This window comes from Panthera uncia, chromosome B1 (assembly GCF_023721935.1).
Source record: "Panthera uncia isolate 11264 chromosome B1, Puncia_PCG_1.0, whole genome shotgun sequence".
NCBI lineage: Eukaryota > Metazoa > Chordata > Mammalia > Carnivora > Felidae > Panthera > Panthera uncia.
In genome coordinates this window covers 169,408,371-169,430,854 of record NC_064811.1, presented here as the reverse complement: position 1 = coordinate 169,430,854, position 22,484 = coordinate 169,408,371, and the positions used below count along the sequence as shown (strand labels likewise).

Here is a 22,484-nt window from a genome sequence, read left to right as displayed (position 1 = left end):
CCCCTTGCCGCCTGCCTTCCCCTCCCTAAGTTATCGCGGACTTGTGCAGGAGCGACAGCCAGTGTGTTTGTCGGGAACTTGGTCTCAGCCGTTCTGTTGCTCTCAATGGCCCATTTGTTTGCTCTTGTGCAGGAAAAAAAAAAAAAGAAACTTTTCCAACCTACGAGTTCCGTTGTCTCCCTAGGGATCCTTGTTTGAATCTTTGCTGTAAGATTTTTTTTTTTTCCTATGAAGTACCAAAGAAATAATTGCCTTATCGTTAACAAACAGAACCTGGCTCTTATCACCCCATACCCCAGAGCCTTGGTGCAAAAGTTGGGCCGTGCCAAGTGCATGCATTAACCTGATACGCGAAACCCCTTTTCAAAGCTGGTCCTTAGAGGACACTCATTGAGGGCGTTTTTGTCGAGAGGTGGCACAGTGAAAGCACTTCTTACGGCACTGGGTGCCAAAAGAGATTGGCTGGCGTTTACACCCCTGTTACAACAAAAAAAGAGTGTATTTTTCTGGGAGGAACATTTTCAGATTGTTCTAATTGTCACTGGCAACGAACAGTACTTGGAACCGGAGTCTTGTGGTGGCCTCACTGGAGTTTTAAAGCATCCCTTGGCACAAGAGACTTTTTGGTTCCGTGGGTGAGCTGTGGCCTGAAAAAGCAAACGGATCATAAAAAGCACCAGGCCTGATGGCCCACTATTGCCCTGCGAAAGGATGTGACATAACTTGGAACGCGGGCTGCACTGTCAGTGTGGATTCCGAGTTTGTTTTTGGAGCCACGGAGGTCTCCTGTGAGAGTTCATTTGCATCTCGTAACAGTCTCTTGGCCTCCACCTGTTTAAAGCAGAGTTCTTCTTTCGGAACCTGCATGGATCGTGGTATCTTCTCACTTAAACTGATGGTGTCATTTTGAGAAAGGCTGAGCATGAGGTTGGCCCCTCTATGCCAACCTACCGTTGGAACAACATCGCTTCTGCCGTCTTTTGGATCTTTCGACAAGGCCGATGCACAAGGGATCTGGGGAAATGCTTGCTTTGGGGTCCACGTGAATCGCCATCCTTTTAAAAAAGTTTTCCCTGTTGTGTCTTCTTTGTTAAAATAAAATAAATAAATAAGAAAACCCCACAGCAAAACACAAAAAAAGATATATGGTGTTGCATCAGATACTGACAGCGCATCTCAAAAGATCCTTGGGGAAGCTTTTGTTTGGGGTGGGAGAAATCTTCCTCTTAAGCATTTCCCAGCATTCCTTCAAGACATCTGGTTCTCTCATTTTCTCTCTGACTTCTGTGCTTTTTTTTTTTTTTTAAATAACTCCACTACTGTCATTATTTTTATTATTTTTAACCATTTAACGAAATGTGCTGAATGGCGATCCCACATGGCATCTTGTCTAAAACTCGTTTGACCTTCGGAAGTGATGACCTTAACCAATTTTTACTGGCAAGCGTCTTGACTTTATTACTCAGGAGACAGTTTATTTTTTTTTTTCCTTAAAGAGAAGAGTGAACAAGAGAGAGTGAGCTTCTCTTAAGATCAAAGAAAAGGAAAGAGCAAGGAGGTTCTACCCCCACCCCCCCTCCATCTCCATGCTGGAGCAAAAAATTTTCTCTTTCCCATCCTGTTTTGTTATTATTCTCAGTGTCCTTATAAAAGCATAAATAAACACGGTGAAATCTCACCCATGCCTCCTGTACCCACATTTCCCTCTTAAAGCATTTGGGAGCTCCTCTGTTTGCACTTTGAAATTGGGCTGCTGAGTTGATGCATTGTCTCATGTCACCATCGTATTATTTTCTTTTGCCCACTGTCGGTGGAGGCCAAATCTATTAAGTGCAAAGAAAAAATAAATAAATAAAAGGAAGCAAACTGGGTTGCTGCGCTTTTGCTCTAACTCTAGGAGACGTAGGTCTGAGTTAGAAGGATTAACTTTGCTGCTTTGTGCGCCCTGCCGTCCCTGGGCTCTATCACCAAAAGCAAATACAGGTAAGGAGAACGGTGTGCGGTTGGCAGCCACTGGGTAAAGAGGCCCCCCTCCACCCCCCCCCCCCCCCCGGGTGGAACGAGCACTGTAAATGAATTGCTCTTCTACCCTGGGGCAGGGCAGCGTGAGAAACACCAGTAGAACAGGGCAGAACTGCGCTGCCTCCCTCTCCCTGCACTGAAGAGCTAGTTTAGGTGTCTAGCATCATACATCTCAAAGCCCCGCAAACTACAGGGAGAAAAGAACCCTTAAGCTGCAGCATCCTTCCTTGGAAAGGGAGTCATTTCCTTCTGGGTTGTTTGTGGTTGTATGTCGAGAAAAGGGGTAGGAACTTCACGTAGAGCATTTCTTAGAGGGGGGTGCTGAAGCAAAGGGCCTCTTTAGGAGGTGGGAGCATGGACGGTGTCATGGTGTTGGGAAGGGATCCTACTGACTTGGAGCTTGGGAGCTGTATCTCTGTCACCCAGCACCCACATGCAGCGGCTGCCCTCAGGGTTTCGTCTCTGGATGGCGTCAGCATGCAGGCGCTGTTGGTCCAGGCTTCTCCAAATGTCAGGAGATGAATGACGATTGGCCGAGAGCTTGACCAAGGCACCAGGCATTTGGGAGGAAGCATTCTTCATTGGCATGCCGGGCTAAGGAGAAAATCGCCTTTATAGACACAGTTTATGGTTTGGATGGCTAGAGCATCAGGAAATGCTGTTTGCAATAAGAATGAGCCGTTCATAGCAGTTGGAACCGCCGATATATTCTCTGTCATGTCGTCTCACTCCAATGCCATGGCTCCTATACGGCTTCAACTTATTCAAGGCAAGCGATGCTATGGATTCAGTTAATTAATCAAGCACTCCGTCCCTCCCCAAGTGTGTTGTGAGTCCCTCGTAGCACTTAGCACTGTGTAGTGCTGTACTTGGGGGCGGGATAGGAGCACTTCTGGTCCAAGGTGGAAGGGGAAAGGTGAGCATTTATGCATTCTTGATTCTAGCGAGGCTTATCTCTGTATCTGAGAACTCTTAAAACACATTGCATGTCTCTGGGGCTCAAACCAAGCAGTCGGTTCTAGAAGTCATGTTGGGATTATTGCTAGGTTGTTGTTTTTTTTTCTTCTGTGGTCACTATTATTTTCTTGGTCCACCCATCACAGAACAGAGGTCACAGCACCATGACCTTTTCCTGGTGGAATGGACTGCTGAAGAAGTCACATGGCCAAGTTTGTATCGGGGGTCCACATTTGTTTCCTCCACTCTTTTAATCAGAATGCTCATTTAATTCTATTCCAGCACCTGTTCAGCAATTAACACCCTACGATTTGCATCTTACCCTGACATTTGCTATCTTTCCAATTAGTTTTTATATCAGTATAATTAGGTAGGGTTATTACAGTGCATCAAGCAGGGTCATGGTTATTCCCAAGCCTTTAAGCGCTTTCCCAGATTTGTTTAGGGAAGCCACTAAGGGCAAATGGTTGATTAGGATCACTGTTTTTCTTCTTCATTCAGATCAGGAGAAAACTGTTTCCCCATGTGGCTCATGAAAGATCAGGGAAATATGTCAACCTATAAGAATTAGTATTATGTAGTTCATGACTTTTGGGTGAATTTACAGAGGATTATAAATAAGGTACATAAGGTGAAAGCACTGTGGGTGTTTTCTGTGCAGGGGCCAAGGCAAGATCCTCACTTCGCTTGCTTTGGGTTATCCGTGGCGGGGACAAAGGGAAGACGTTAAGCGAAATTGAAAGCTTCAAAGTCAACTTTTGTGCGTGCGCATATGTGCGTGAGGATGCAGGAAGGAGGAGAGGGGGAAGTGTTTTTATCCTAATGGCATCAGGGGATAAAGAGAAGGTGATTTGAATGCTCACCTGATATCTGCACCTCAGTTTAAGCTTGGTTTTGTGACTTTCACCCACGTCGGGAGTATCTGACGAGACAAAACCCAAAACTCTCTCCCTACTGGAAAAAAAAGTAAATTCAGAAGGCAGACGCTTTGCTGGGTCCATCCGTGTGTCTACCTGTTATATCCTGTATACTTGGAGCATTGCCTGGATGCTTCCGATAACGTGATCCGTAATATGGGCTGGGGGGAATCATTGCCTGTCGTTAAATGGAATGCCCAGACTAGGAACTAATCTTGGTAAGATTTAGAGTACATGCCATCCAATAATACATTGTCAGATATTATTCTATGATAACGTGTATAGAGTATTTCTTTTATATGCCAAGGTCAGATCCATGATTTCCTCATAAATGTACATGTGTAGGTCATACACATATATTTAGGTCAAATTCCATTACACTCAACGGCAAAGTCCCGGAATTTGGACCTAGTTGTTGGAAACAAGTGAGGACTCTGAAATCTCTAGGCAGAGTTTAGATTTTGGTGGGGCCGAATTGTTTGTAATGGTATCCGGAGTCTTTGCTGAATTGGTAAGATGACAGCAATATCTGGATGTTGCATCTGATACAGTTGTTGGAGAGACTACCATGATTGATGGGGGATGTAATAATGCCAGATTCCTCTGGGAGAGAATTTTACACTGTCTGATTTCATATCGACAAGGTTTTCTTTTACCTGTGATACACAATTGCACGGAGTCATTTTGTTGTGGCTTGACTTGATTTTTTTAATAGCGAGTAGACATGTGATTTTAGGAGGGGTGTCTCTGAAAACCAGGGAGTCTGAATTGCCATAACTGGAGCACATCTATTTACCATGTAGGCACTGGCACCTGAAATTAAAAATCCCAAGTACTGATTTGGGATCTTGGAATGTTTCTGCCTTAAGTAGGAAGGGGAGCAGGTATGATGGAGCTGGGGGGAGAGACAGAGGAGGCAAAACTCCATAGATGTTGCTTTTACACCATTTTGATATTTCCTCCTCAAATGTTGACACAGAGTAGACACCCAGCAAATATTACTTAAAGGAATGACAGAACCTACTGTTAGGACAGCAGGAACCAAATGGTGCAGGTTCAGTGGGAAAGAAGCAGCAAAGGGTGCGGGAAAGCACAATCTGGTCTCTGGAGGGAAAATGGGGAGAAATTCAGCTGTTTTACCATTGGCTGTGATTGGCATGATAAAAACCAACGGAAAAATCCTTATCGTTAGTTAGTTCATATCTACTTTTTAATTGGGACTGTATGTTTCTTTTGTTTATCTATCTATCTATCTATCTATCTATCTATCTATCTATTTTGAGAGACAGAGAGAGAGGGAGAGAGGGAGAGAGAGAAAATCCCAAGCAGTTTCCACACTGTCAGCGCAGAGCCCGATGTGAGATCATGACCTGAGCTGAAACCAGGAGTCAGACACTTAACTGACTGAGCCACCCGGGCGCCCCGGGACTGTATGTTTCAATGTGAAGTTTTTGCTCCAGTGTCCTTGGGGTCTTAAATGTCACCCCGGTGAAGATCCTCCTCCTCGATCCTGCAGTTCCTAACCCCCTTCCGTGCTCGATTTTTCTCATCACGCTTTTCACTAATTAACGTGCTCTGTATTTTTCTCATTTGTTGGTTGTGTATATTGCCCTCGCTGACTCCCACTACAAAGGGGCAGAGAGTTTTGTTTTTCTGTTTAGCAGTTCATCCCCAACATCGAGAATAATGCCTAACACATAGTAGGTACCAATGAACGTTTATTTAATGAATGAATAAAAAAAGACCTACATTGTGGAAGTCTTTGTTTCATGTTCTAGTGGTCAGGGGTCTCAGGGACACTTTGAGTATACATAATGCACACTGGGCAAGGGGACAGGGACATGTCCTTTTACCTTGGATGCCTCACTGGTAGCACCTGTTTGAAATCTAGCAACCAGCACCAACGGGGAAGTATTTCAAACGCAGAACATATTATGTAAGTCCAGAATAAAAACTGTAACCATGTCCACTGGTGGAAGAATTGAGAACCCTCTCTGCCCATCTTGGCTCGCACTTCATCCTTGCCTCAATAGATTTCATCTGGAATGCAAACACATTTATAGAATGAAAGGGCCCGTTTAATATACGAAATACTGACTCCAGGAAGAGAGCAAGGGAGTAAGAGTGAGAGGGACAAGCTTAGTGTGCATCAGGAATCACTTAGATGGTTTTCAACTTGGGGTTAAGGCAAATTTCTCTATTTCAAGCTACTTATTTTTGGTTGCATTTTTCTTTGTATAGGATTCCTATAAACTATTTGCATCTAAGTGAAAATATACTTTTCTGCACGTTCCCTATACTAGTAAGTGTGATGTGAACTTTACGTTCATATATACATATATGTATATATGAATGTGTATGTATGTATGAATATATATGTATTTGTGTATATGTAAGTATATATGAACGTATATGTATGTCTGTATATTTATATATGTGTATGTATGTATGAATCTGTATGTATATATGAATATATATGTATATATACATGCAAAGGAAGCTTCCATACAAAGTTCCTCCGTCACATCGTACCTGTGGCTTCCCTTCCTCTTTCCTCCACACCACTACCCTACCCACACACCCCTTTTGACTTCAGGGACAAAAATACAGTCTTATCCCTTTAACCCAAACCTACGACACAAGAATTCTAGGAAAATGATATGCTTGCAAAGAAGTGGGAGAAGTAGAAAAATAAACAGGGCATAATTTTTTCTCTTCTGTCTTGGAATGGGAGCAGACCGATTTGGCTTCCTAAGGTGATGAGGTTTCTTTCCCCACTTTGGTTTTCTAACGCTCTGGTTCTTTCAAGGCTCCCTTTGTAAAGTTACCACAGTGAGGTGGGGAAAGCTTTACCACTCTGGAGGAGGAGCTCTGGGAGGGGCACTTGCCTAGGCATCAGTTTCTTATTCATACTGTGCCCTCTTTTTTTTTTTTTTTTTTTGGCTCTGCAAGATTTGATAACATGTTGGCCTAAAAAATAAAAAAAGTCAAGGGGCGCCTGGGTGGCTCAGTTACTTAATCATCCGACTCTGGCTCAGGTCATTATCTCGCAGTTCATGGGTTCAAGCCCTGCATCGGGCTCTGGGCTGACAGCTCAGAGCCTGGAGCCTGCCTCGGATTCTGTGTCTCATTTTCTGTCTCTGACCCTCCCCGCTCATGCTCTGTCTCTCTCCGTCTCTCAAAAATATATAAACATTAAAAAAAAGTCCAAATAAATATTATTTCCCGCTAAGAATGCTGGCAGACTAGCAAATAGCACAGGGGAGGGGGTGTGACAGGGTAGTCGCAACAAATGTAGACTTGGTTCTGTGAAGATGCATTTTGGGGTCTCGGGCAGGGTCCTTTCGGTCCATGTGCCATCGCGTTTCACTCTTGTGTCCCTTGCTTTAAAGACCTTCTGGGACGCAGATCGTTGTTTGACCCGATGTGTCTTGCCTTTGGCATCGTGCATGGTTCCAGCACCGGACTGAGGGAGCATCTGGTCATTATTATTTATCGACTGGCAAACTTTAAGAGTTGAGGTGGGGAGAAAGAGAAGCGAGCTGAAGGGATACGTTTATTGGGAATACACTAGGTGAGGACAGCTTTCAGAGCCATTGCAAATGGAATTAAAAACGAGAGACCCAGGGGCTTACTTCCAGCACAGAAAATACGAAAGAAAAATGTTTCTTCTGGTCCTCCTCCTGCCTTCTCCTTGTTTTCTTTCTCTCTCTTTTTTTTTTCTCTCCTCCTTTTGCCAGAACAAGTCGGTAGTTTCATAAACACACCAACTAAGTATGAGAAACCATGGCATACGTGAGGGAGAGTGAGATGAGCAAACTAATCAATATAAACAATATTGCCAACTGTGTGCAGTTTCCTTAGGAACGACCCCCAGTGACCAGGATGCGGTAGCAATCGCTTCGATAAATGTAGTTCGCTTTTTTCCCTAAAAAGCTCAGCCCCTCAGCTGTTGAGTACTTGTTTAGAATTTGCAGCAGTGGGGAGAGAGTAACTTTGGCTACAAATCTGAAGGTGAAGGCTGCCTTAGAGACCTATGTGTATGTGTGTATGTATATTTCACATGTACACACACAGGTATATATGCACACATGGTACACGCAGAAATACACACGTACACACACACATATGTACCTATCTACATACATATAGAGCAAAGCTAGTGTGCTTATTTTCTGCAGGTGACACCACGGTTCAGACTTGCTTAGTGGGGGCGGGTGACTGTCTTACACATCAGCACCCACTTTGGTCCCCGCCTTTCAGCCGCACGTTCAGGGGAGGCGCGTTGGCGAGGGACAGCAAGAGCCGCCACCCTCTGGGTCTGAAGCTCCGCCGGAGGCCTCAGGGAATATTCTCGGCAGCTCTGTGCCCTTAAATCGAGGGAAGGCATTCCAAGATGTCATAAATAAATAAATAACATTTGCCGTTGTTTATAAATCAATTAATTTGTAAGTTGAAAGGTCACGCAAAATATTTAGCGATTTCCGAGGCAGCTCTCAAGCTGCAGCGGCCGCCGAGCAGCTGTCAGGATGGTGCTCCCGCTCGGCGCTCAGCTGCTCGGCACCCGGAATTTTCTGCCGGGGGACGGGTGACCGCTTGATTAGTCGCTACTGGGTTTTGTTCAAGGGAGAGCTCTGCATGGTTGCATTTTAACACCTTCTCCACTAAGCAGGAGGCCAGCACAGGGTGCTAAATTCCTGTCTGTGGCTGTCTGTGAAATAAATCTGTGTGCTGTGCCGTTCCAAGCTGTCAGCAGTGGCTCGCCCTGATGGGCCCCTGAAAGGAGTTTCCTTTCGGTCTGTGGAACAGTGAGCAGCCACTAGGGAGCTGTCTTTAGCTCAGATTTCAGAGTTCGCTCATTAGACCAATAACAGCAGACACTCTCTTAAACATATTCACAAAGTTATATTATGAGAAGGGAAAAAATGGCCAGGGCCAGACAATGCTAATATTCGGTTTCCCCTCGCCGTGCGCACCAGCCGCGATGGGAGACAGGAGGGCTCCATTACCTCAGGCCCCCTGTCCTTCCAGGTTTCCCCCCTACTTTCCTTTTTTGATGTGTGGCCTATCTCCGTGACAAGTTTATTTATAAAAGCAGAGTTTCTTCCCTTCCCGGGGAGGGAGCACCGCTCATCCATTTTCTCCGGCCCTTCTTACCGGGAGCCCCAGCCAACGGTGTCTGAAGGGGAGGGCGTCCAGCGAAATGATCATCCCGCGATCTGGCTCCTCTTGCTCGTTCTTTTCAATGCATGTTTTCCCTCTTGGCTCTAGGAAGCCGGCAATGTCCTCAGATATTTATGTGAGATTCGGGAAATGAAGCCAGGAACTGAATTTCTGAGTGGGGTGTTTCCCTGCAAAAACAGTCTTGGCCTCTGCCCTCTACTTAACTTGTTCAACTCTTTTACTTTAAACGTTCCAGAATCTCCGCGCCTCCCTGCCCCGCCTGTCACGGGCACCCGAGCCACCACCGTTAGGCCTGCCATCTACCACGTGGATGCCGTGTGCGGAGCATCTCGGAAGCCTTTAATCCGGGGGCGGTGTTTCTCAGAGGCGCGGCGGGAAGGCGCAAAACCCGGTCCCCGCCCGGTCGCCAAGGTTTTTGCGGGGTTCGCGTCTCCGTCCGCGATCTCCACCGCGGAGGTGATTATTTCCATGTTAAATGCTGTACAGTAACTTTAAAAGTCGAATTCTTATTTTGGATGCTGGATGCCAAGTGCACGCTTGCTTTCCTATTCTGGTAGTTATTTGTCATTATGACGTGCGATCCGATTTGTGCCTGGTAGTGCTAGTTTTACGGTTACACGTAGATCTGCCTTAAGAATTCCCTGGTGCGCACTTGTATAGAAAGAACATGCTGAATATGTTCATACTTGGCTGCGGCACAAAGGTGATTCTCCTCTTTCTGAAAAAAATGAAAAAAAAAAAAAAAACTTGGGTAAAGTATGTTCAGCCATTGTCAAGTAACTCAAAGACAGGCAAAGAACAAAATAACTTTTTTCTTCTTTTTTATGACAAATTCAAACTCCCACTCCATGTGCTGGGTTTTTTTTTTTTTTTCCTCCTTTTTTTCCCCTTTCACTCATGGATAACTTAAAAATGGCTCAACTTGAAATTTTCCATGTGTCCAGGAAAGCTCCTGGGATTTCTGAGGATATGTAGGCAGGAAACACTTCAGAATATATAAGCAATCAAAAATTTGTTTTCAGTTTGTGAGCCTGCTGTATAAAACATCACAAACTCTGTGGCTTAACTAGCTTTGCCTATAATTTTGCACACACACGGTGTGTTGTTGTTTTTATTGTAGTTTTAGGTTTTTGTTTTTGAGTGGTGCATAAATAAGGCCAAGAGTAGTTTGTTTATCTTGGGGATGGATAGTTAGTTAACTGTGTATTTCTATATAGAGTCAGTTTTTTTCCTCTGTTTAGTTTCTAAGGGAACAAATGCCTGGGATATGAAAAGCGAGTCATGATCAAATGCCGCTAACTTAATATTGGCATTAGGATTTCAGGCGAAAGGGGAAAATAAAATGTAAAGTCATAACTTTTGTTCTAACTGAATTTACTGCACTTTTCTAAAGAGCACCCCCTCCCCCGCATTAATTGTAGTTATCGCAGTGAGTATCTTGATGGTTACCCGAGTAGGTTGAGGCACTGACTAGCTCAGGCAGCACCCCAGTCTGTCTCTGGGGCCCCCCAAAGGCTGACATTTTGCTCTTGAATGCTAGCTTAAACATCAGGTTAGTGGGCATGACTCATGACCTGCCCGGGTCCTTGTCAAAGGAGGCTTCTCGCAGTGACAAAGGCAGAACGCGTTTTGCAGTTGCGTGGTGAAATGCAGACTAGGAAAGGTGTGAAGGGGACTGCAGTAAAAGAAGGTGGGAAAAAAAGCGTAAATGCAGCTGACACACGTGTTGTGATTTTCCGTATCCTTCCTGAGGACCGGGGGTTAGAAGACTTCCCTGCCTCTTGCCATGTGCTGTAAATACTGCTTGGTGAAAACGGGCCCACACCCACGTATCACTGAAGTCTGTCTTGTACACAATTTGTGAAAACTAGTATTGACCTCAAAGATATCCCAGGCCCTGCTGGTCATGATGATTGCATCGGAATTGGGGACACAGTCTCCCAAGTGGATTCAAATATTAGCCTCTGTGAACGGCCCAAATGTAGGACATTTAAAACGATTTCACTTGGAAACTATGCACTGATATCTTCCTTTTTTTCAGGGAAAAATGCTGAGATATCTGGTAAAATTATGTTTTCAGGGAAACCTGTGTGTCTTACTTTTCCAATAGGATCAGGCTGGGCTTAGGTGCGACCTTGGGAACTGCTTTCTCTGTGGTGTGTGCATGTTGTGTGGGTGGTGTGCAAAAAGTCACGAGCAGATGAGAAAGTGATGGTCCTTAAGGCGGGGGGCAGGGGGTGTCAAGATCTGAGTCTGATCTCAGAATCCAGGATGACCCCAATCTTGCAGCCCAGCCTCTACTCCTTGGTTTAGAGGCCCAGTGTGATCTGGGACCTCTATAGAAGGGTGTTGAAGTTTTAGTGTCTTTTACACTTCTGAATACTCATAGTCTCACCCTTCCTGCCTTCCTCCATGGGTTCTTTTGTTTTCTCCATAAGGCTGTTCTAGTCTTAGCCTGGATTAGGTGATTTGCAAAGCACAACTCAAGTGGAGTAGAGGAGAACAAATCGTAAATGACAATATCGGCAGGAAAACATGATGAAGCAAACTGCATCTCTAGTTCCCCAAAGGGAGCTGATACCAAAATGATTCATATCTTGTGAGTAGAGAATGAGCACACAGGGAGTGCTCAGGGACTTGGTCAAGGCTGTGGAGTGAGTCAGTGCGGAAGGCAGGACACAAAGCCTGGTGTCCTGACAGCTCACCAAAAGGCCAGCCTCTCTCCCTGTTGGCCTAGTCACTTAAAACATGGTGATGTGAAATGATCAGGCCACAGGAGCAACCTTCGCTGGAAAATCTTGGCCCGGAGGAGCAAGGATCAACAGTAGGTCTCATTAGGTTATACTTCCTTTCTCATTGAGAATATTTCTTTTTTTTTTTTTTTTTAGTTTATTTATTTATTTTTGAGAGAGAGAGAGAGAGAGAGAGAAAGAAAACGTGTGGGGGAGGAACAGAGAGAGGGAGACAGAGAATCCCAAGCAAGCTCTACACCGTCAGTGCAGAGCCCAATGGGGGGCTCGAACTCATGAACCGTGGAATCATGACCTGAGCTGAAATCAAGAGTCGGACACTTAACCAACTGAGCCACCCAGGCGCCCCCCCACATGGAGAATATTTCTTAAGGCTTCTATTAACTCAGTTTTTTTTTTTTGTTTGTTTGTTTTTTTGCTACTATGGCTTGAGGAAAGGTCACTTCTTCAGTAACAGATAAATTTATTTGTCTCATCTGGTGAGGAAGACTTCACAGTCATCTTGGGCCACACAAAGGTAACAATGTCAAGATGGCCAGAGGAGCGCTTCCCTGATGGTAATGGCCCTGGATTGTGGCCTGAAAACTATGTGCTAAGTGGGTGCTGCTGTGTTCATATTGCTGAGTCCCACGACCTCTAAGGGGAAAAGGAATTACTCTGGTTCTGAAGAGACACAAGTCAGCAGTGAAAATACTCTTTCCGGTCTCAGAAACAGAGACATGAGGTCTTGGCAGGATGCCATGTCTCACTAAAGCCAACATCAGCCTTGCGAGTGGGCTTCTCATTTTTGCTTCAAAAGCACCCCTGCAGAGCACTGGCAAGGAGAGGGTGTCCAGAAAAGGTAATTAACGGGACGATGTAGTTTTCCCACCAGGAAGTACATAAGAGGTTATTTAAAAATAGACTCATAGTGGATCACGTAACGGAAAAAAGCCCCTCCCTCCATGAAGATGTTCATTACCTTGTTTATTATCTGGAATAGTAAAGACCTGAACAACCTTTTTTTTTTTAATATGAAATTTATTGTCAAATTGATTTCCATACAACACTCAGTGCTCATCCCAACAGGTGCCCTCCTCAATGCCCATCACCCACTTTCCCCTCCCTCCCACCCCCCATCAACCCTCAGTTTATTCTCAGTTTTTTTTTTTTTTTTACATTTATTTATGTTTGAGAAACAGAGTGAGACAAAGCATGAGCGGGGGAGGGGCAGAGAGAGAAGGCGACACAGAATCTGAAGCAGGCTCCAGGCTCTGAGCCAGCGGTCAGCACAGAGCCCGACGCGGGGCTCGAACCCACAAACCGTGAGATCATGACTTGAGCTGAAGTCGGTTGCTCAACCGACTGAGCCGCCCAGGTGCCCCGTTTATTCTCAGTTTTTAAGAGTCTCTTATGGTTTGCCTCCCTCCCTCTCTAACTTAAGACCTGAACAACCCAAAGCATATCCTGTAGAGGAAAGAGAATGAGTAGGCACATGATAGCACAGCAATTGGATGCACCCGTAAACAGCCATTGAGGAGGATTATGGGGGCTGGCTAGGAAATGTGGGAAGATGTTTAGCGGAAAATGGAATGTATATCGTGGATTCACAGATTGCTGCTCTGTAAAGTATGCCCCCAGGAAGCAGAGAAAGTCAAAACAGTCAGTGGTTAAGGTGGTGCAGTTATGGCTGGGGATCTGTTTTTTATTTCCTACTTTTATTCTCCTGCCTTAATGTAAATTACAACCAATGTTCCCAAGAAGGATCACTCGGACCGGCTTTTCGATATCTTGACCCAGAGTATGTTTTAACTTTCTATTCCCACTCTGGGTTCATCATGTTCCACGATGTTTAGCCATTTGTAAAAAAAAAATGAATCTTTATCCTGCAGGAAGGGATTTTTTTTTTCTCGTGCTAAGGAGGAACCAAGATGCCAGTGAAGACGTGCTATATGGAGGCCCTGACCATTTGAAAATGGAAATTAAATTGTGGCTACTTTTGGGAAGACTCATGCTTTGACGTCATCACTTATCAAATGGGTCCAGCTTCTAGTATCATTTTAAACTCTTCTCATTAAACACACACACACACACACACACACACACACACACACACAGGATACTCTGTCTCATAATAGAGTCGTTGCTGTGTACATCAGTGCAGAAAATATCTCTTAGAAAAAAATAGCCCAGCTGCTCTCCAACATACAAGTAACTCCTTAGCAATGTTCCACAGGCTTTTTATGACCTGGTAGAGAAAGAAAAGGAAATCCTGCACTTTAATTTGATTTTTTGCTGTTAACTTTGTGTTTGTGGACAGGTGGCTCTTCGTCTATGTGCCTCAATTATCTTCTCCATGTCTCCTGTGTGCCTCAAAGGAATATCAGCAGCCCCACGGGACTGTTGTGTATGATTCCATTGTTCTGGATGAATGAAGAAATCAAAGATAATTCTGTTATCTATATTGTGGGGTGAGGTGGGGCTCAATTTGAGCTATGATACCCATCTCTCAGCCCTGGTTATGGAATGTCGAGGGGCTTAGGTGTCTTTTAGGGGATTGTCGTGCTTAAAAAATTATGTTTTTAATTTTGGTGGAGTGTTTTTTATAGGTAACTTTATATAAGGGACCACTTTGATTTTAGTCCTGTCTCAATAGTTGAAGTAATTTGCACTTGGAGTGCAATGTGGAAGTTGAGCATCAATAAAAATCAGGAAAAAAAATTCTGCCTTGTTAATTTTTCTTGCAATAATTTTATCAGATGGATGCTGGCTTAGAGACACTGGGGTTAAAATTGTGTTCCAGGAAAAGCCAGTGTGTGAAGGAATTATAGATATTGAAGCCAATAGTAACAACAAATTATATGTTGATTTTGAGTGATTTTAATACCCCCCTTTTTTTTTCAACTTGGTCACTTATTGTCCTAAGGCCTTTGGACATGGGGAAAATACTAAGTCAACAATTCAATGACACCTAGAAGCAAAAGTCTTTTTGCATGGTGGAAAGAAAAATGCATCTCCTAATGAGATGGAAAACAAAGACGAAGGAGTTTCAGAGACAAAGAGCTTTGGTACAAACTGCCCCTGGTCCCCTGAGAGTCCAAACTCTTGCTGGCAAGAGGCAGCACTTCGGTTAATCCCTAACTGTTCTCTTGGTGCTTCGCCAGAGAGGTGTTTTTTCAGGAGAAAACGTGAGTTCAGATGGAAGAAATTGAGAATGAGGTAGTGGGAAGGGCCATCAACGTTTTGTCCTCTCAGGACACGGCTGGAAGCTAATCTGACCGTCACCAGCTCCTAGGGGTCAGTTCTGAGCAGAAGCAGGGACATCGCTCGCTCACCTGTCCTGATGGCCCAGTGTTCTAAGACCTGCTCGGTTATTGACCCGCAGGCTCTTCACGGTGAGATCTGCCTCCGAACACCTCCCGGAGGTATTGCTTCTTACAGTGTTTCAGATTTCAACCTGAACTTGCCAGTGACCAGGAGGAGGTTCCTTCCTGCACCGCTTGCACTCACCATAGAAACAACTCCATCCTCCTGAGGCCGCAGGCTCTGTCTTCCCGAGGCTGGATTTGATTCCAGAAGTTCAAGTGCAGGACATCGATCTACCTTCTGCTTTCACTGTGTAGAAGTAACTGTAAATGACTTCCACTGCCCTCTTTTGGAGAGAGGATCGGGGGAAAAGACAGAGCTATCGGAGGAATTCTGAAAATGCTCACTCACAGAAAACAATTTCGCAGCAGTCATTGAATAGGGGTAGGGGTGAAGAGGCAGGGGGACACTCAGTGCCTTCTCAAAGGGCCTGGAAGTTTCTAACCACTTTCTAGCAGGGCTTCCCACGGGCTCAGTGCCCATGGATGAGCTATACCACTTACGTATCCATCACAAAGGGTACTCAAACCCCTTCCAGTGTTCCGTCTTTATTCAAAGTTCCAAGGCTCTCTCACTCTGGCTTCAGAAGGAGTGACTCAAAATAGTCTCTTGGAACGCAAGCTAGGATCATATTCCTTCCCCCAAACAATCAGGGAGTTTCTTTGTTTTCTGGGCCCCTTGTCTGCAAAAGGAGGCCGGGAACAGGGAGGACATGAAAGCATCTGGGAACTGTCCCGGAGCCCCGCTTCTTCTGGCCACCTGCTCTCCTGACCAAGACTGCCTGTCCATTGGCTTCAAGATCGAATCCATAACCACAAACAGCCACACCGACTTTAGAAGATGCTCGACGCCCGGGGGGGAAGAGGCATAGCCGAGAAGAACCGGGCCCATTATTACCCTCATTATTTATTACTCACCCAGCACTCCAAAGTCTGCAAGGGAAAAGGGTATAATTCCCTCCGCATTTCAATCCTGCAATATTTACTCTGAGCCAGAGCCTCTGCCTGTTAACGTTCTCTCCGAGGAGCGCCACTTGCTTTCAGGCGAGCGCCGTGGGGAAATAGAGCACAGAAGGGAGAAGGAGGCAGAAGAGGGCTCAGAGCGGGCCCTCGCCAAAGAACTCGGGCTGTCATAATTTACACACCTTGCCTAATGCACAGCACATGTCTCGGCTACAAAAGGCGTTGGGTAGACTGGCGCTGTCTGCCTCGCAGTGGGCCTGCTGTGAGCGTGTCAGCAATACTCTTAACGATGACAAAGTAGTTCATCAATAATTTTTTCCTAACACCCTTCTCCAGGAACCGAACAACAAATAGAATCCATCTCCTATCAAGCCCATCCCTGGGCACTGTCTCCCTCACTTCACCCCACCCGGGCGGACTTCCCAGTGGAGTCGCAGACAAGGAGGTCACGGGCTCGGATGTGGGCTCCCGGCGCTGGCTGGGACCTTGAGTGCAGCTTTCGGGCCAGAGGCCCCGAATCCCTGTTTTCCTTTTTCTGAACACTTCACTCACCTCATCCATGCTAACTGACGGTCAGGGAGCGCTGGGGTTCTTCTGGCTACCAAGCCTCATAAAAGGAAACTCTCCTTCTTTTTCTTTTCTTTTTAATTTGGGGGGGGAGGGGCAGAGGGGGAGAGAGAAAGAGAGGATCTTAAGCAGGCTTCATGCTCAGCTTGGAGCGCAGTGCAGGGCTCGATCCCACGACCCTGGGATCGTGACCCGAGCCGAAATCAAGAGTTGGACGCTCAACCGACTGAGACACCCAGGCGCCCCCTGTCTTGTTTTTCATAACCATCTTGCTGAGTTCAGTTTATTTCAGGTCACTTTTGTCCTTCATCCTTCCTATTTCTGGTGCCCCCATGTGAACAGCGTCATTAGGATCCGGCGGCTGCTTGGGGAGCAGGTGGGGGAGGGAAAACAGAGCTGTTTTAAAAATATATTAAGTAAGCTTACTTTCTTTTCTACACCTTCTGTATTTAATGGAGAATGATGATTTGAAATTACAGACGTTGTAAGGAAAAAAAAAGCCTATGAGCTAGGATTAACCACTAATAACATTTGGTTAGTATCTTTCCTGATACATAGTTAATCTAGTTAGATCTGTACCACCCTCTTTCCTTCTTCCCTTTCTTCTGTCCTCTTTTCCTATCAATGCAGTTGACCCTTGAACAATGTGGGGGCTCAGGGGCACCCACTGCCCCCTTCCAGTCAAAAATCCATGTATAACATTTGACTTGCCCCAAACTTAACAACTAATAGCCCACTGTTGACTGGAAGCCTTACCAATAACATAAAATGGTCAACGAACACATGTTTGGTTTGTTGTATGTGTTATATCCTGTATTCTTACAATAAAATAAGCTAGAGAAAAGAAAATGTTAAGAAAATAATAAAAAAAGAAAATACACGTAGAGTCCTGTATCTTATTGGAAAAAATCTGCATATAGGCGGACTCACACAGTTCAAATCCGTGTTGTTCAAGGGTCAAGCATTTTTCAAGTGGGGGAGCCACTTTTAGAAAATGCTGACTCATGGTTACCTTTCCTTCCCCTTCCGGTCTTAGACGAATGGCTTGGCAGGATTTGGCCTTTTGAGGGCCGAGCGAGCCAATGCCAGGCACGGTGCCTGGCTCTCCGTATGCACTCAGCACTCACTGAGTTAGGCTTTACTGCAATTTTTTTTTTTAGGTACCCCACGTGGCATATGGTTGCTTTGCAGGCTAGAAATCATATGCTAAAGAAAGCATTAAATCTGAAATTTATGTTAGCAGTCAGAGCCCCTCCCTGAGGTAGGTCTGACTTTGACTCTGACCTCCCCATTCTTGTTTGAATTCACTGCTCACTTTCGACGGCATGACCGTTGGTGGCCTATCCATAATACAAGGAGTTTTCTTTATTTATTGGATTAGCTCCTCGGCTGGCATTTTTACGGTTGTGTTGTGCCTGTTGATTGTTGTTGGCTAAAGAACAAACGCCTGGCTAATGTCCACAGGGAAGAACAATTTGCACATTTATTTTATCCTTTTGTTGATATTTCAGTTCCAAAAGCGCAAGGTTAGTTTGCTTAACTAATGCGTTATCCCTTGATCCCAGGTGTTCCCGTATGACAGTGTTGTCTGGGCTTTGACTCCCTGGTGTGACTGGTAGAATGTACACATCCTTATGAAATACGAACAATTCCATTTATCAGGGGCTACAGAACTAAGGCACAGCCAGTTGATTAAAGGAACAAATGAATAGCGCGTTCCTTTATGTGTCAACAGAGGCTACTTACTGAATTTGACTATCTGATTTTCCTCATACAGTGTGGCCTCAGCACTGGCGATCATTGCTGGCGGTACCTGTGTCCAGGCCATAAGCACTTTGACAACAGGGACCGTGTCTCGTCTCCCTCTGTCTTCCACAAGGCTTGGCACCAGATGCAAGATACGTTTGTGCTTTGTAAACGCTCCTCGACGACGTCGATGAGGGGGGTGTTTGCTCGTATTTGTGTTGCTTTGCCAGTTGGGCAAGCGGAACACGTGATGTCTGGTGGCAAGCCCTTGTTTCTTTCAATATAAAGCCAGACAGAAAGCTGGGCCTGCTTCAAATCCCCAGTGGTAGCTTGATTTGGGAGTAAGGACTCAAAATGCCAACTTCTTACTGGACTGTACTTTGCGGGGGGGGGGGGATTCTCCCCCCAACCATACCAGACAATGACATTGTGATTTCTGCAGTTGTCATGACCTGAGTTTTCTGGCTGCTGGGGAGTTTTCAGCCATGGCGGACAGACCTGTTGTTTTCGAGTTGCTGGTCCCGTCAGTTCTGAGGTCAAAGCAAAGTGGGGGAACACCCATTCCCGAGACCTCGGTTAGATGTCATGGTCCGAATGAAGCAGGGTTTGAGCACCTTGGACTGGAGAAGTTTGGTGGGAAGTGGGAAGCGAAGAAAAGGGTGCAGGAGTAGAGAATTGCTGAAGAATGGCATAGTAGAAATAACAGACAAAGAAGAACTGGGTAGGAAGACTGAATGTAACAGGCAGGAAGCGGGACCCCCACGGAAGAGAAAATGTGAGCACATGGGGGTAAGTTGGGGAAATGAGAGACAACGGGGGCAAAAAAGGAAAGAAGGGATGTAGAGTGAGAGTCTGGAAGAAAGCAAAAGATGCGAAGGGAAACGAAAGAGGAAATTACAAACCCTGATGGAGAGAGACCCGGACTGCAGAGGGAAGAAAAGGCAAGAGATGGGAAGTGAATATGGAAAAAAAAGATGGATGTTCTCTTTGAGGGAGATAAATAGAACGTGAGTTAGATGAGACTTTCTATGAGACATGCTGCATTTGTTAGCTTACTCCAGAAAGAGGGAGCTGAGAAATACAAATATATTTTTAATCTGATGGGTTTTTAAAAATATTATCTATTTATATTTTCATTGGCATGGAAACGCATGGAATGCAGACCAGATCATCATAGAAAGGTGTTTGGGGGAGAAGAAAAGAGACAAAAATGATTATTGCAATAGATTGTTTTTCATTTTCCATTTCAGAGACAATTTAATAACAATTTGGCTTTGATGCTTTTATTTATTTTGCTTCCTCTTCTCAAGGGCCTATTGGCCCCATGTCTGTTTTGCTTGCCCCTTAGCGTCGTTTGTTTACAACCAAGAGGGAACCCGATCTTTTACTTGAGTAGCATCAACCTCATTTCGCTAGGAGGCCAAGCTTCTTTCTTTCGTCTCCAGCTCTTCTCCAAGAAATTGGCTGTATGTCAGTCTTTCGTTTGCTGGAAAATTGTTTTCTTCCCCTACTGGTTACTCAGTGGCGCTGATAAGTGGGACGTGCTATTTGTTTATTCAAAGAGGGATGGTGGTGACGAGTGTACTTCCTGTATTGTGAAATCGGAACTCATCTGCACTCTGGTAACGAGATATCAATCTTTTGTGTAATGCCAGGTACTGCGCTTAATTGCCCTCTTGTAATGTGTTATCCCTGAGATGATAATTTGAGTTATTTCTTTGTTAACCTTTACACAGCCAATAACAAATTAAACATCATTATCTGAGTTTAAAATAGGCTGTAAATCTCTAAGCCCTGGTAATACTCAGACACTTACAACCAGGGAGTCATAAAATGACATTAAATGACACTCTGAAACACAACCCAGAAAGTACTACAAATAAATGGGAAGAAAGCAGAACATTACCAAGAGGAGTTTATGTGGGATGATCCCTCTCAGTTACAAGGCAGAGATTATTCAAATTAGGGCAATTTGGCGCTGAAATAACCACTTAAAATGCACTTTCTTAACCTCTCTTCATGTTGTCTGTGACTCCTTCAAGACTGGACAGTCCTTTTTTGTGTATTGCTTGAAATATTGCGAGGAAGTTCAAGTTTGGCTTCTGCCGTGGAGTCAGCCGGCACTCACTCCCCTTTGCGCCAAGATCCTTGTCTGTCTGTTTTCACAACTATTGCCTAAACCGCCCGTTTGGTTACTTAATTCTCTTCTCTTGTCCGTCACTGCTGGATGTTGTCAGTTGTATCCCCTCCGTGACATTGGGAGCCTCTCACAAGTAGGGTTATGTCTTACCTTATTTTGCATCGTAGGGGTCCAGTGATCCTCCAGATGGAAGTTTCTAGGTTCTGTCCAGTCTTTTCAGTAATGCGATGGAGGGTGAGGAGGGTGAGGGGGTTGGGGAAGAAGGTATAAAATATGTGTGCACAGGGAACTGCTTTTTGGGACCAACAATGCTGTTTTTCGTCTCAGGTTTTGTTTGAAAACTAACTCTGTGGATCACACGTTCAAATTGAACCTTATGCGCCAACTCAGGATGACTTTTGAAAACGTTTCCAATTTCATAATGATTTTGGATCAGTTTACATTTTCTACTGGAAGACGTTTTATTCTCAAATTCAGTCTTATCCTAAAAGTAGCAGACTTAAGCCAACATTTTCACACTTATTAACATGTAATTGTATATAGTGTTCCCCTACAGTTTTATTATTTTTTAAGTTTTTTTTTTTGTTTATTTTAAGAGAGACAAAGACAGCTTAAGTAGGGGCGGGGCAGAGACTGAGGAAGAGAGAATATCCCAAGCAGGCTCCACGCTGCTGGTGCCGAGCCTGATGCAGGGCTTGAACTCACAAAACTGTGAGGCCAACAGTCTGCCACTTAACTAACTGAGCCACTCAGGGGCCCTAACACAGTTGTTACCCTACAGTTTTAAAGATCTCCAGTTAAGCGAGGGTAAATTCCCCAGGTCCTTCAGTCTTGAGGAGTTAGACCCATTTGTGTTCTTGTTCTCTTTCACTTTCTTACCCTCTCTTTCTCTTATCATCCTTGGTGGTTTTTCTAATTTACATTTAAATTATTTATTTAAAATTCTTTATCAATTCTAGTTAATTATGGTCTGCTTTCATCTCTGCCAAATCCGTCTTCTTCCTTTCTGTGGGTCTGTTTCACTTTCAAGTTTCCTTGATTGAATTTTTAGTTTATTTATTTTTTAGTTGTTCTGTCTTTTCTTTTTTTTTTTTTTACTCAAAGAAGGCATTTGGGGCCATGCAAAAAGAAAAATTTGGGGCCTCTGTGTGCCTCATGTTTTGTGGCCAAGAAAAATTTGTGGCCTCATGTTTTGGCCATGAGTTTTTGTGAGTTTTAATACGTTTTTCTTTCTAATTGTTATTTATTTATAAGTACTCATATTGCAGTTTCGATTTCTAAATGATTGAATGGTTTTTGTTTTGGTTTTTGTTTTGTTTTGTTTTATGTTTTTGAATTATTGCATTTTGGTTAGAAAATGTGGTTTGGACCATTTCTATTTTGGGTGATTCTAAAAAAACCCCACAACTTTATTAATGTTATTCACATCATCTCCAACCTTGTTTTTTTTAGTCTATTTTATTTTCCAAGGAGCAAGAGGGCTCTGTTAATCTCTAGCTATAATTATCATTCTGCAAATTTATCCTTAGAATTCTAATACTTTTAAGATTCATATATTTTCATGTAGTGCATTTGCATTCAGGATTACTATGCATTATTCTCAATATAAATGTTAGCTCTTTTTATTATTATAACAAAAAAGTTTATAAACTTATCTCCTTTATCCAGTTTAGCATTGTTTGCCTTTAAGTTTACTTTGTCTACCATTAGTTTTGTGACAGCTTTATTTTATTTTTAAAAAAAATTTTTTTTTAATGTTTTTATTTATTTTTGAGACAAAGAGAGACAGAGCATGAACAGGGGAGGGGCAGAGAGAGAGGGAGACACAGAATCCGAAGCAGGCTCCAGGCTCTGAGCTGTCAGCACAGAGCCCGACGCGGGGCTCGAACCCACG

The 22,484-nt window shown here is 44.3% G+C and overlaps 1 protein-coding gene and 1 long non-coding RNA gene across 2 annotated transcripts in view; one reads left to right on the top strand and one right to left on the bottom strand.

Annotated features, from left to right (window-relative positions):
- The window catches only part of EBF2 (EBF transcription factor 2), a 193,444-nt gene that overhangs the window by 26,622 nt on the left and 144,338 nt on the right, over positions 1–22,484 (top strand). The window lies entirely within an intron of this gene.
- Positions 5,598–9,645, bottom strand: LOC125923367 (uncharacterized). The gene is made up of 2 exons (XR_007458007.1): positions 9,054–9,645; positions 5,598–5,936 (listed from the first exon to the last, which is right to left on the bottom strand). It is a non-coding gene; the product is annotated as an uncharacterized LOC125923367 (long non-coding RNA).